The 14,144-nt window shown below is 41.5% G+C and overlaps 1 protein-coding gene and 1 long non-coding RNA gene across 9 annotated transcripts in view; one reads left to right on the top strand and one right to left on the bottom strand.

The window, feature by feature from the left end:
- NALCN (sodium leak channel, non-selective) overlaps positions 1-14,144 on the top strand; it is a 356,269-nt gene that overhangs the window by 172,230 nt on the left and 169,895 nt on the right. The gene's annotated exons all lie outside the window — the stretch shown is intronic.
- Positions 1-14,144, bottom strand: part of LOC125638540 (uncharacterized) — an 89,589-nt gene that overhangs the window by 6,385 nt on the left and 69,060 nt on the right. The window contains exon 3 of one of the 3 annotated variants that reach the window (XR_012668960.1): positions 5,587-9,574. The exons of 1 other annotated variant lie outside the window; for it this stretch is intronic. This is a non-coding gene — a long non-coding RNA (uncharacterized LOC125638540). Of the gene's footprint in view, positions 1-5,586; positions 9,575-12,628; positions 13,846-14,144 lie in introns of those variants that run through there. One more of the 3 variants, XR_007357254.2, reaches the window with a different exon arrangement.

The following is a 14,144-nucleotide window of genomic DNA, read 5'->3' as shown; positions in this document are numbered from 1 at the left end:
TGCCAAGGCTTTCTGAATGGCTAGGTACACTGTATCAACTAGATCACCCTTGTCCACATGCTTGTTGAGTCCCTCAAAGAATTCTAATAGATTGGTTAGGCATGATTTCCTCTTACAAAAGTTGTGTTGACTCTTCAACATATTATGTTTATCTATATGGCTGATAATTCTGTTCTTTACGATAATTTCCCCCAAATGCCTGGTACTAAAGTTAGACTTACCAGACTGTAATAGCCAGGATTGCCTCTGGAGACTTTTAAAACTCAGCATTATATTAGCTACCCTCCAATCATCTGGTACAGAGTCCAATAGTGACAGGTTACATTCCACAATTAGTAGTTCCGCAATTTCATACTTGAGTTCCTTCAGAACTCTTGGGTGAATGCCATCTAGTCCTGGTGACTTATTACTGTTTTATTTGTCAGTTTGTTCCAAAATCTCCTCTATTGACACCTCAGTCTGGGACAGTTCCTCAGATTTGTCACCTGAGATATACAGTTTCACTTCTGTTGTTGCAAATTACATTACCCAGCTTCATTGGTGCTCAGTACCTCCTGGCCTTTTTCCCAGCTTCAGGTTTCAATAATCCTCAAAATTTCTTCAATCTGGTTACCTTTTGGGTAAGGTGAAGACCATACATATTCTTCTCTTAAAAGGCTTTCCAGTTCCAAATGACTAACCCCATTATTTTTGTAATGTCCTTTCATCAGCACAGTTTACACAGATTCTCTGGTTTGCTAAGGCCATTTTGTGCTGCTTTATGCCTTAAACTAGGCACAGATTCGCAGGGGAATCACCACTGAAGTACATCTGGTGGTAGCACCATAGCTGCCTCCTACATCAGTCACCTCACCCCTGAAATCAGAAGAAGGGGCCACGTAAGGGGCTGGGTGAGAATGTTGTGGACATGATATGGATATAACAGGGCTCTGCTTCATAGAATCATAAGACTGGAAGGGACCTTGAGCGGTCATCTAGTCAAGTCCCCTGCACTCATGGTAGGACTAAGTATTATCTTTTAGACCATCCCTGACAGGTGTTTGTCCAACCTGCTCTTAAAAATCTCCAGTGATGGAGATTCCACAACCTTCCTAGGCAATGTATTCCAGTGCTTACCCACCCTTTAAGACCTTTAAGAAGTTTTTCCTAATGTCCAACCAAAACCTCCCTTGCTGCAATTTAAGCCTATTGCTTCTTGTCCTATCCTCAGAGGTTAAGAAGAACAGTTCTTCTCCCTCCTTCTTGTAACAACCTCTTACGTACTTGAAAACTGTTATCATGTCCCCTCTCAGTCTTCTTTTTTGCAGACTAAACTAACCCATTTTTTTCAATCTTCCCTCATACATCATGTTTTCTAGACCTTTAATCATTTTTGTTGCCCTTCTCTGGACTTTCTCCAAATTATCCACATCTTCCCCAAAATGTGGCTCCCAGACCTGGACACAATACTCCAGTTAAGACCTAATCAGCGCGGAGTAGAGTGGAAGAATTACTTCTCGTGTCTTTCTTACAAAACTCCTGCTAATACATCCCAGAATGATGTTTGCTTTTTTTGCAACACTGTTACACAGTTGACTCATATTTAGCTTGTGGTCTACTATGACTCCCAGATCCCTTTCCGTAGTACTCCTTCCTAGGCAATCATTTCCCCATGGTGTTTGATCCTCTCCTGGCATATCAGTAGAGTAAATTATGGCAGGACCCCATTGTTCTTGTTTGTACTGGGGTCAGGCAGCTCTGGGTCAGGGAATCACAACCACCTCTCTCCACTCTCCATTATGTCTGAGCTGAGGCATTTGACTCTAATTCCCTCTGACTTTGCATGTAAAACTGATAATATTTCAAAACATACCCCAGATTTGGAACTATTGTAGTATTGTAATGTTTATCTTAAGTACCATACCTAATGTCTCAGCTCTATAAAGGGGCAATATTTCAATATTTCACAGACTCATTTGTAAGCACACCAATGCAAGATGGTAAAAAAGACCATTCCTTACAGTTTAGAGTCAATAGTTAATAATCAGAAGTCCACATATTTTTCAGTGTCAACAGAATTTGCTAAAATGTTCTACAAACTTATCTTTGTCAAGCAGTTATAAAGTAGGTTAAAAGCAAATTAGTTTATAGAAAATAAGTTACACAACTTGTAAAATGCCCTGCAGTACTCTGCAAACAAAAGGAAAATTTTCCTGCAATTTACACCAGTTATTTTCACAATTTTCTACCAGCTCAGATGGCCATTAACCGAGATGATGAAAATGAAATTTATCCTATTCATGCTCTGAATTCTATATGATTAGTAGTGTATAGAATATGATTTTCTAAAGCTCCTTTCATACTCAAGGTATCTCAGCACATATTCAGAACAAAATGGTAAAATATACATCATAAGTGTATTAAACCTGTATGTTATCAAAAGCTTGCAGTTTTCCATAGGCCAAACTGAGTCTTGGCTCAGTGGCCCATATAAGGCATGTGTTGTGTAGGCTTGGAAAGTCACACTTTGCTCCCTCTTTGCCCCCTTGCTCCAAGGCAAGTAATCTGTGACAAGATCTATCAGGCCAGATTACTTCCCCCACTCCCTGATTAGCTCAGCTCTACTGCCCAGTGTGGTGTTCAGTGATCATCCAGTGCGTAAGGTGTTTGCAGGAGAGCTGGCTTATTCTGTGTATAGTGGCAATTAGCTGTGCATAACAAGAGTTTCACAGTGCCCTGCCCAGACTCTCTGTCTAGGAAGCTTAGCCCATAAAGGCACAGTCCCTAATACCACCTCTTCCCTTCCAAGCCAAAATTTAATAATAGCAAACAACATAAATATAACACACAATTACAAATACTTGTAGCCAACCTAATAACTTAACTTGCTGACAATGTTCAATTAATCTTCGAGGTGCCCTGCCGCCATTGCTTGGACCTGCGGGGCTCCCCAGGCACATCAGCACTACTGCTGTCAGGAGGCAGCAAATCCACTTGTTCTGGTTGCTCCATGGTCTGGGGCTCGGCTGTCTCAACCTGCTGAGGTTGTTGATTGTGTGAGACTTTCCTGGGCAAAACAGAAGACTCAGTTCCCCGTATCTCTGTCTCTTCTGAGAGTTAGAAAAGGTGTCACCTGTTACTCCTCAGTAGGTGTCTGTCTAATATGACAGCCTGATATGACTGGGGATGGGGGGCTACCCCTTGGAAAACCTCTGCTGTTTGCAGCCAATTTCCCATTACAGAGACGCCCAGCGTCATTTTCATGAAGTGGTAGCAGCTCCCAGGACCCCCAAAATCATACTGCGCTTTTTGTTTTGCTTTTATCTGTCTCTGTATGTCTGCATGTCAGCAGTGACTCTGACATCAGTTTCTATAGTTCTTTGTTGAGCAAAAGGTCAACAAGTGACAACCCATGCTTCATTGGTGCTGTTCTGTAATTTAATAGTGCTCACTACAGACCAGAGTCTGACTTTGCAATTTTTTTCAGTAAGCGCTTTATTATTTTGACACTGTTTTCCAACACCCATTGGATTGGGAATAATGGGGATTAGTGGTTACATCTCTAAATCCATACTTTACTGCAAATTACATAAACTCATGGTCACTGACCTGTGGCCTGTTGTTCGACATAACTATGTCAGACATGTCATTTTTTTGTGAAAATAGATTTGATATGCACAATCACCTGTTTAGCTGTAGTATCTTGTAGTAAGGCTATCTCAGGAAAGTGAGACTATTTGACTAGGACAGGTACATAGTTTTATCCAGCAAATATAATCAAATCTCTGCCTACTTTGCTGGAGGGGGGCAGTTTTTCTTGTGCCACCAACATGGACTCTTTCAATTGACTTGCCTGTATTTATGGCATATGAGCCCTAAAAGCTTCCTCAATGTCTCCGTTCATTTGAAGCAACTATTAACCAGTTCTAGCCCTTCTTTCAGATATTTCAATCCCCAAAGGACCTTCATGTTTCTTTTTTAACATATTTTTCCATAACTTCTTAAAGTTACCAGGTTGGTGATTCCTTAACAAAATCCCATCTAGTACTCAGAACTCCTTTTTAAAGTGATAATGGGGCCCAGGAATATGATGTCCCAGACATCCTCTGCTAATACCCTTAATTATTTTCTGAAGGGTCTCTTCGTGAGAGCTAGCTCTGGCAATCACAGTCCACATTTCGTCTGAGATCGGACAGTTGTTTTTTTAAAATCAGATTATTGTGTACAAAATCTAGCTCTGGACTTTGTTTCACTGCACTTTTGTCACACTCTAGAGAGTGTCTGTATCCAATAAATCTCGCCCAGGTTTCTATTCAGTTTGTAAATCAGACATTTATAGCTGAACAAATAATTTCTGGGTTCTTTTACCAGGTCCTTTTGGCAATGGCAATAAGTGATTCATGGTCAGTTTCAACTAACACAGGCCTCCCATAAATAAAGACAACTAAACATTCTATAATCATGGACTAAGGCCAAAGCCTTCTTCTCTATTTGAGTATATTGACCCTCAGATTTTGTTAGTACCTGTGACACATAAACTACTGGTCTCCAGTTTGGCTATACTGTTGTGAGAGGACTGTGCCAATACCCTCCTAGGATGTGTCCATGGATAACTTTTGCGGTTACTGTCATAGTACCTCAGTACTGGGGCCTCTTTAATTAACTCCTTCAGTTTCTCAAACTCTTTATTAGGACTAGCATCCCATATCCATTGCATGTCTTTGCACAATATCGTTGTTGGGCTTGTTCAGGCAGCTAGATTAAGCATAAATTTCCCTACATAGTTCACTACTCCAAGGACTCTTTGTACCCCATCTTTGTCTGTTGAGGCAGTCACTTTGGTGATGGCCTCAATCATATTGTGATCTACCTGTTCACCTTGTCATGTTAACTTCTCTCCAAGCTCTGTTATTTCCATTACATGGAATTTATATTTTTGTTCATTTAGCTTTAGGTGAGCAGCTCTTGTTCTGTCCAAAGCTGCTCAGTGCTCTGGTCATGCTCTTCTTTTTTTTTTTCCCCAGATCAAAATGTCATCTGTGTAAACCTTGGTACCTTTTTACCACCAAATATTGTTGCATTTCCCTGTGAAGTACATCATGTCTCAAACACAACCCAAATGGCAGTCTGCGGAAACAGTACTCACAAAGGAGGTGCTGAGTGTGCACAAATGTGTGATCTGTTTTTCTATGGGTATGACATTCTGGGATGCAATGCAGACCAGTGAAAGGCTGTGTCACCCCTGCCCTGCAACCTGGGGTGCTTCACAATGCTTTGCTACTGTAGCTCCCAACCTGGGATCCTCACAAACAACATGCAAGTCACAACTGAGTGCCTAATTATAACCACAGCTCTGGTCTAGCAGATCTGTCCCCAGCAGCTTGTCACCAAATACCAGCCACACTCTGGCTTCCTGCAGCCTTGGTTATTACTTGCACTCCCAGAACACTTCCTGTCCCAGATTTGCCCCAAAACATGTGTGTCCTGCACTGTTCTCCTTCTTCTGGATAGTCCCTATATATTAGATCCATTGTTTCTCTCAGGGTATCGACATATCGACAGTCTACTACCTTAAATGGAGTTAGCCAAACAATTCACAACACTGGATTAGTTTTAATTAAAGACTAAAACAAGTTTATTTACTTACAGAGAGGTAGATTTTAAGTGAGTAAAAGTAAGGAGGCCTTAAAGTCAGAAATGGTTACAAGAAAAATAAAGATTAACAACTTTCTAGACTTAAACTACACTTGGTTCAAGGTGAAGTCCATTACCACAAGTTTTCAGTACATTGCTGACCAAACTCTCAGGTCAGGATCTGCTCCCAAAGTCCAACAGCTGTTTCTTTGGTCTTCTTAGGTGAAAAGAGAGAGATGGTTAGGGAGACAAAACTTGGGTTGTTTTTGCCCCTCACTTACGTAGTCCAGTCCCACTTTGAGATGCATTTTCCTGAAGGTTATTTCTCAAAGCAAAGTTTATTCAAACAGTAAAGGAGGCAACATGGCATCTAGTAGTGAAAGAGGTTCAATGCTGTTTCTTCTTACCTCTGTTTGCTGAAATGAAGATTTTCCTTGTCTTTCCCCTCATGCTGTCTGGGGAGTTTATAACTCATATGTGAACTGAAGTAAACATACATTCCTTTGTTTAAGACCTGTGTGACTAGTTCTATCTAGTCAGGGCTACATGGGTTTGAACATGTGCAACCAACATCATTTGGGGGGAATTAATAACGTTATATATATGTTGCTATACACATTTTACCATGATATTATTGACCAGCAAGTTATTAATTTTCAAATGATACTTCACAAGTCATGTTTTGCACAAAGATTATTACAATAGTGCATAGGGCAGTAGTGGGCAACCTGCGGCCTGCGGGCTCCATGTGGCCGTCAGGGTAATCTGCTGGAGGGCCATGAGACAGTGTTTACACTGACCGTCCGCAGGCATGGCCGCCTGCCATTCCCAGCCACTTGGAGCTGCAGGAAGCAGCGGCTAGCATGTCCCTGCGGCCCGTGCTGCTTCCTGCAGCTCCCATTGGCCAGGAATGGTGAACCACGGCCAGTGGGAGCTGCAGGCGGCCGTGACTGCAGACGGTCAATGTAAACACTGTCTCATGGCCCGCCAGCAGATTACCCTGACTGGCCGCAGATTGCCCACCAGTGGCTTAGGGTGTGAATACAGGGTGCATTCTGTCTCAATGGATACATGAAGCAGAGAAAAATATTTAGCATCAACAATCTCCGCCCAAATTTTTCCCCTTGTAGGTAGTGGAAAATGTTCACCTTTAATATATTTTAAAAATTCTTTTGGGTCTATACATAAGTGAGGGTTCTGTCATTTTTCTCTACGGTGACCAACAAGTTTACCCACTCACTTCATTCTTCTGTTTACTCTATGAGTCTCAGAACAAACTGCCTGTCGACCTCCTTTTTTAGCCTCTGCCTTAGTGTGAGGGGAACCTTTGTAGGGTTGTGAACTGTAGGGCTGGTGGGCTCTTTTAGCTCTATTCTGCACTCTGTTGAGAGCTTGCCATTTCTCTGGAAGATGCCTTCAAATTTGTCCTCAATTGTTGTGGGCCCCTGCCCCTCCAATCATAGGTGCTGACTTCCCCTCTACCTGGGGAGTTCTTGACCCCCCCCCCCCCACACACACACACCCCAGTCCTGGAGCACTCACGGAGTCGGTGCCTACGCCTCTAATGATGAGACCATGGGCTTGACATGCTTTTCACGCAATAATGGGTGCTCTTTTCCCTGGTACTTTTACAAATTATATCTTTTTAAATTTATTTACCCATACATTTGGGTCACATACTTCTTTAGGGGGAATAACATCAGGGAGTAAGCCCTGAGTTTTACCTGTTTACTTTCTACAACCTGTGGCTTTTCTTTTAGAGTTACTAACAGTGTTTCTGGCAACACATGGGCTTGTGCCCCAGTGTCTAACTTAAAAGGAATAAATGTCCCATTTGCTTTCAGACTGATGGGCTAATCATCTTCTGCTGCAACGTTTTCCACTGCATGTATGAATACTCCTGGGGGAATTCTGTGCCACAGCGCAATGCAGACATTTGCAGAAATTAACATTTTGCGTGCAGAATTTCCTTTCCACCACAGAAAAGGGCTACAGTGCTACTAGCCATCACTAGGAGCCACTGGACTCGGCAGAGCCCAGTTTGAACATAGAAGACACTACTGGGGGTAGGGAGAGGGAGCTAGAGGGTTCCTGGCAGCTGCAGTTCCCAGCATGCCCTGAGGGAAGGAGAGGGCGGCACACAGGAAACTCTGTGCAAGCCTGGGACTAAGCATCAGGCTGTTTCTCCCTCTTGAGCTAGGTGTCTGGGCAAGGAGCGGGGGACAGCTAGGCTCTGAGGGTTGGTGCGGGTATCTGGCCCAACAGCTGGCCTCTGGGAGTGACAGGGTGCAGGTATCTGGGCTCAGGGGCAGGGGTTGGGCTCTGGGGAGGAGGGGGTTTGGGTGTATTGGTTGGGGGGGCCCACACGTGGACTCTGGGGGGGAGGTGTTGTGGGTGTCTGGCCCCCCGGCTGGGCTCTGGGCAGGGAAAGGGGGCAGGGAAGCAGGAATTGGGTTGTCATAGGGGTTTCTTCAACTCTCTAGTCCTGGGGGAAATTTTATGTGTCTGTATTGTTGCAGACATACTTGCTGACAGGTATTTTGAAATATATTACCAAAATAATTGAAATTGGCAGGATTATATAGTGTTATTTTGACAAATAAAATTTGCAGAATTTTTATTTTTTTTGGCACAGAATGCCCCCAGGAGTAGATGAAGAATTCATCTCAACTACAAGTGTTGTCATCATCCTCTTTGTCCATGCCAGGCATCCTCTGCTCGTGCTTACAAAGTCTTGCAGGGGGATGTAATCCATTGCATGTCTTGCATCTTTTCCCAAAAGCCAAGCATTGTCTTGGCTTGTGTTGGTTGCCATAGTGTGTGCAGCTCCACATGCTGTTTTGTGCTGGATTCTGACTTTGAGCTGCACATGCCTTTCTGCCTCAGGTCTCTTTTTTCTTGCACTTTTTAGGATTCTCAATCTTGTCCACAGGGTCAGATAACTGTCCACCTTCCATAAGATTTACTCAGGATGAGATGACTTCTGTGGCTTGGCAAATTCTAATTGCTCTGTTAAGGGTTGATTCTGGATCTCCCAGTAGTCTGCCTCAGAGTGTTTTGTTCTGGATTCCAGTCCCTGTCCAGTCTCTTATAAGGGACTCTTTTTGCCCCTCAAAATTGCAAGATTGGCTGTTCAATCTCAGATCAGTCAGAAAATCTTCTATAGTTTCACCTTCATTTTGTAGTCTGTGATTAAAAACTTATCTTTCACGTGTCTCATTTTTATGTGGAGTGCAATTTCTGTAATACGTTTTCATAATTAGCAGATATTGAGTGAAGCACTGTTTGAACTTCCTCCAGTTGTCTTCAATTTCCAGAGAGTTTCAGCTCTGGAATATCTTTTAACAGATCCATTCTTCCACTTAGGAAATTGTCTTATTTTTTTTATTCATAGTACCATATGGTGTTCAGTGAAGAAACCTCTAGGCTCTGTTGTAGGACAAGGGACCACTGGATCCTCACTATAGTAAATTCGTATTCCAGACCTCCTTTGGCCCTGCCTTTAACATGATGCTTTGCAGGGAGCTTTTACAAAGGGATCCAAACTATGCTAATGTGCATCCCCTGAATAACCTTCTCAAATCCTGCTTCTCTTACATAATATGCAACACACTGTGTATTGAAATTCATTTCCTAACTATATCAAAGCCTGTCATAGAAACAAACAAAAGAGCATACCTTGAAGTCTCCTTGCTTGGGAATAAATAGTTTGCTAACTATAAAAACTAATAGCAGCCAAATGTATAAAGACAGGAGATTGTTAATAAATGACAAAGTAGCGAGTGTGAGAGTAGAGTACAGTACACTGATTTCATGAAAAAAATACCAAAAAGTTAGAAAATCTTTAAAGGTCAATCATCATGGACCAGATCTTCAGGTGATGTATTTTATGGTATCTCCATGGAAGTCAATGGAGCTGTAGTGATTCATATTTCATGAGGATATGGCCCCACAGCTCCTACTTTAGAGAGGGAAAGAGAGGACCATAGTTAGATGGAATACCATTGTTTCTGCCACATCCTGAAGCCACCCATTCTGCTGACCTTGGAGGACGTGCACACAAAGGCACAGACACTTCATAGTATCTGCTAGGCTCCCAAGGTCATGGAATTAATGCGGATGCAAGAAGTGTTAGTTTAACTTTCTCAGGAATATCCTTGAAAATTTCCAGGTGGATTGATGCCACAGACAGCTGTCCTCAATCTGTCCCTTCCCAACACAACTGTGACCCTCTTTACCCCAGAACGCAGAGAAGCCCCCTTCACCGCCAATGCAAAGAAGCCTGAACATATTGAATGGCTTCCTTGAAATCAAATGGAAGGGAGATATTATTGTGCTGCCTCAGCCCCTCACCAAGGGACAGAGTAAGTCAAATCTATTGGCTTTTCACTTCTTTCATCCATTCTGCAGGAAATATTTAGAGGCAATGAAAGTCAGAGGTCCACATTTTGTTGGTTGAATATAGCTATAATGATCATGCATTAATAGTTTCTCTTTTAGGTCTGAATTATAATTTGCTTTGTTAAGGGTTGATTCTGGATCTCCCAGTAGTCTGTCTGAGTGTTTTGTTCTGGATTCCAATCCCTTTCCAGCTGTTATTTTTCAAAGTCATTTAAGTGCTGATTATAACAATCAAAATCTTTTCTACCTAAATAATGCCAGCAAACCAATGTAGACTTGTACAAAACAAAAAAACAAACAACCCTCCGCCCCTCCCCAAACAGTATTACAATAATAATGGAAAAGTGTAACAGTGACAATCTTGTAACCAGTATAAAGTTATTGGACAGCCATGTCTGGAAGCTGTCTTGGAATCCTTCAGCAAGATCTAGTTACCTAAGGCAAATATTAAAACGATAAAGAAAATGAAAGAAGAATATACGGCTTGTCAGTTCTGTTCCATTCTAATGTGAAATGGTTGGGGTTTTTTGTGAAATGTTACACTAAAATAATGTTTAAAACGTAAGTAAGTGTATGCAGCTTTCATGTATCTTTCATGCTGACATACAATACGTGAGTATCAAAGTTAGGAGAAAAACTGCTTACTTGTACACTGAAATATCAAACAGTGTTTAGTTAGATTATGCGTTTCCTTCTGTTTGCATGTCAGTTTAGTGTTTGTGAAAGACATAATATCATTTTAACAGCCTTACACACTGAAGTCCTGACTTTCTGCACTGTAAAGAAACAGAATAACAATAGCATAAGCATCCACACAACAAATGTTCTCTCTGCCTGACGAAGCACTAACCTGGAGGGAATCAGTTCTAGAGCATAGACGTTAATTTAGTCTCCATGTCCATTTAGTCTGTGGCTTCTCCTCTAAGTCTGTAAACAAAGGTGCTAATTCATGTCAATCGAATTTGGATTTCTACCTAATAGGAACTGGACTGAGAGCACCCAACTCATTTTAAACAAGTCTCCACGTAGACATTAGATGGTAAAGTTGAACACTACCTACCTGGCCAGATTCAAACCAATGTCGTCTAGGTAAAAAGCTCCATATCCTATATCCACTGAGCCAACCAGATCTTAATTTAACAGCACTTTGAACAATGATTCATTATAAATATTTTCATATAAGTTACTGTGTTGAAATAAAAATTAACTCCAGAAATGCAATCCAGAGTCAAGGGTGAAACTCCATCCTTAGCTCTCCTTGTTATGAATAGGGATTGCAGTTCATATGATGCCTGATCCTTGACCCAGCCTCGGTTCCCTCTGTGCTGCTGCAGTTGTACAAAAGGGCTACGTCAGATTCCGCTGTTGTAGAGGAATTCCTCAGTGATATAGAGCTAAAGCCAGCTTTATGCTACCCACTCTCCCTCCTCCTTATAAGGGATGGGAGGAGGTAAGGCCAGAGCACACTGCTGTGGTTGTCCTGGGATGGCAGAATGGTCTGTTAGGGACCATTCCGGCTAGTGTAAATTATGTAATCAGCCAGTGCAATCACATTGCAGATGCTTAACTCCGCTATCTGTTTCCGAATGTTGAGAGTGTTCAGATTATTAAAGCTATGTCAAGCATTGGCTTTTAGGCATATTGGATATATAATCCATTGAAGGCTGTGGGCTGCACAATTTGTCTTCCAGACAGTGAACATTGTCATCCTGGATGTCATATTCAAAAGTAACTGACAGTAAATGCAGGAATCTTTCCCCTGTTTTAGATGACTGATTGCAGCAACAAGTCACCTAACTAGCAACTGCCTCAGTACAGCTAACCTTAAATCCAATTTGACATTATAGACAGTTCTTCTCTCATGCAACTGTCTGGCAACAACATCAGAACATTTCTTTCGTCCTATTCCTAAACAGTTTAAAAAAAACTCACCCCAGAACTGGAAAAGGTCAGTAAGTTAAGCAACAACAAAAACCGGCATAGGTCTCCTTCAAGTTTGCACACTACATTTTCTATTCTAAAAAATCTGTAATCCAAATGACACACTGCTGATTGGTGATCCAAAGTGATGTTAAAATCTCAATTGTATATTATGCTTTCACTTATACCACACTTCAAATGGCTTACATAGCTGTTAACCTTCACAATCATATATTACCAGGGAGGTGCAAAAGGAGTACATTGTACAATTAAGTCATCACGTAGTTCAGTCATTTTGAGGGTCTAAATCCAAATAAAAATTCTTTGGTGCGGAACATATAAAATAAGACACAGTTATGTGAGAGAGAAAAATGTGATTGATCTCCTAGGCGTATTGCATGACCTGGCTTATAGAGGCCAATAGAAAAGCTGCTTACCACAAATAATACTCATGACAGGCAAGTAGCAGAGACACAATGGCAGAAAACGAAAAAGCACAGCTTATTTATTTATCGCACAATAAAAATAAATGTCATAGACACTCACACAGATTATATATTTAAAAGTTCCAATTTTGTAATGTTTATAGTATATTTTCAGTTTTGATTATATATTTGATATTACGTATATAAAATTAAATACATAATAACTATATAATCAAAAGTGAAAGTATATTAAAATAGTATAAAATTGGAACTTAATATTATAACAATAAAACACTGGGTTAATTAAATGTTAAAGTTAAAAGAAAAAAGGCAGGAAACACAAAAGTTGGGGGTCGTACAGCAACATATCAACTGTATGAAAAGAAAAATCCATTTTTTTTTCCTGGCTATGAGACTGATTAGCAAAATGCATATGCAGAAGTTCTCACACTCACAGTTTCATGTGCCTAACCTTGAACATACAAAACTCTGATGCATGTGCCACTTCTGATTTTTACAGAGACAAGTATACCTCCACACATGCAAATAAGGACTATATGCACATATTGGAGTTTGCACGCACAAGTCAAAAGCATGAAAAGATGCCTGCATTTCTGAAAATCAGGTCATAAATAAGTAGTTGAACATCAGCATAGGTTATATGGCTTAGTAATGAGTCAAACCCCAGTCTGTAGCCAAACTTCAATGCCACCAATATTGGTTGGGATTTTTTTCTTTTTCAAACTTGGGCCTAGATTTAGGTCCAGACTTTCAAAAAAGCTCAGCAATCATTTACGCACCAAAATTCGTGGCCAGATTTTCAAAAGAGCTCAGTATATTGAGTGCTGATCCCTTTTCTACAATCTGGCTATGAATGTCACAATGGGAACTTCTGGTGTTGAACACTTTTCAAAATGTGTTCCTTACTTAGGTGAGTAAATAGGTCCTGAGCTCTTTTGAAAATTGGGCCTTTGCAATTGTGAGTACTGAACACTTGAAAATCTGGCCCTGAACTCTTGAGATTCAGGCCTTTCTGACTCCAGCCGGCTGTTACTAAAACATGAATGAGGAGATATTTCCAGAGACAGATATCAAGGTCGGTGAGGTAATATCTTTGACTGGACCAATTTCTGTTGGTGAGAGAGAAGCATTTGACCACACAGAGCTGTTCTTCAGGTCTGGGAGAGGAACTCCCAGTGTCAAAGCAAAATGTAAGGCGGAACAGATTGTTCTTCTTTGAGATGTGTTGCTCATGACCATTCCAATATAAGCGTGCCTGTGTTGCGTGCACCATTGCTGGAAGACTTTTTTCCCCTAGTGGTATCCGTCGGGTTGTCTCTGGTGCCCCCTGGAGTGGTGCCTCCATAGCACGGTGTATCGGCACCTGCCAGCCCGTTCCCTCCTCAGTTCCTTCTTTCTGTCCGTGGCAGTCACTGGAACGCTCCTATCGCTTGCTCAACAAGTGATTCTTTTAGTGGTCTTCTTTCTGTAAATAGATTGTAGATAATTGTAAATAGATCGTTAGCATAAGTAGAGTGATAATTAGTAGTTAATAGTCGGTAAGCACCGGGCCCTGGGGCATGCCTTGGTCCCAGGACTTCAAACAGTGTGTGGTATGCTGCAAGCACATGCCAGTTTAGTGACCCTCACGAAAGCTGTTTAAAGTGCTTGGGAGAGGGTCATATTCAAGGTAAGTGCCGGAACTTCAAACCGAGGACCAAAAAAGAGAGAGACAATCAATTGAAGTTTGTACTTATGGAGGAGGCACTCCGTCCCGCTTCAGAG

This window comes from Caretta caretta, chromosome 1 (genome assembly GCF_965140235.1).
Source record: "Caretta caretta isolate rCarCar2 chromosome 1, rCarCar1.hap1, whole genome shotgun sequence".
Taxonomy (NCBI): domain Eukaryota; kingdom Metazoa; phylum Chordata; order Testudines; family Cheloniidae; genus Caretta; species Caretta caretta.
This window is presented reverse-complemented; position numbering and strand designations above follow the sequence as displayed.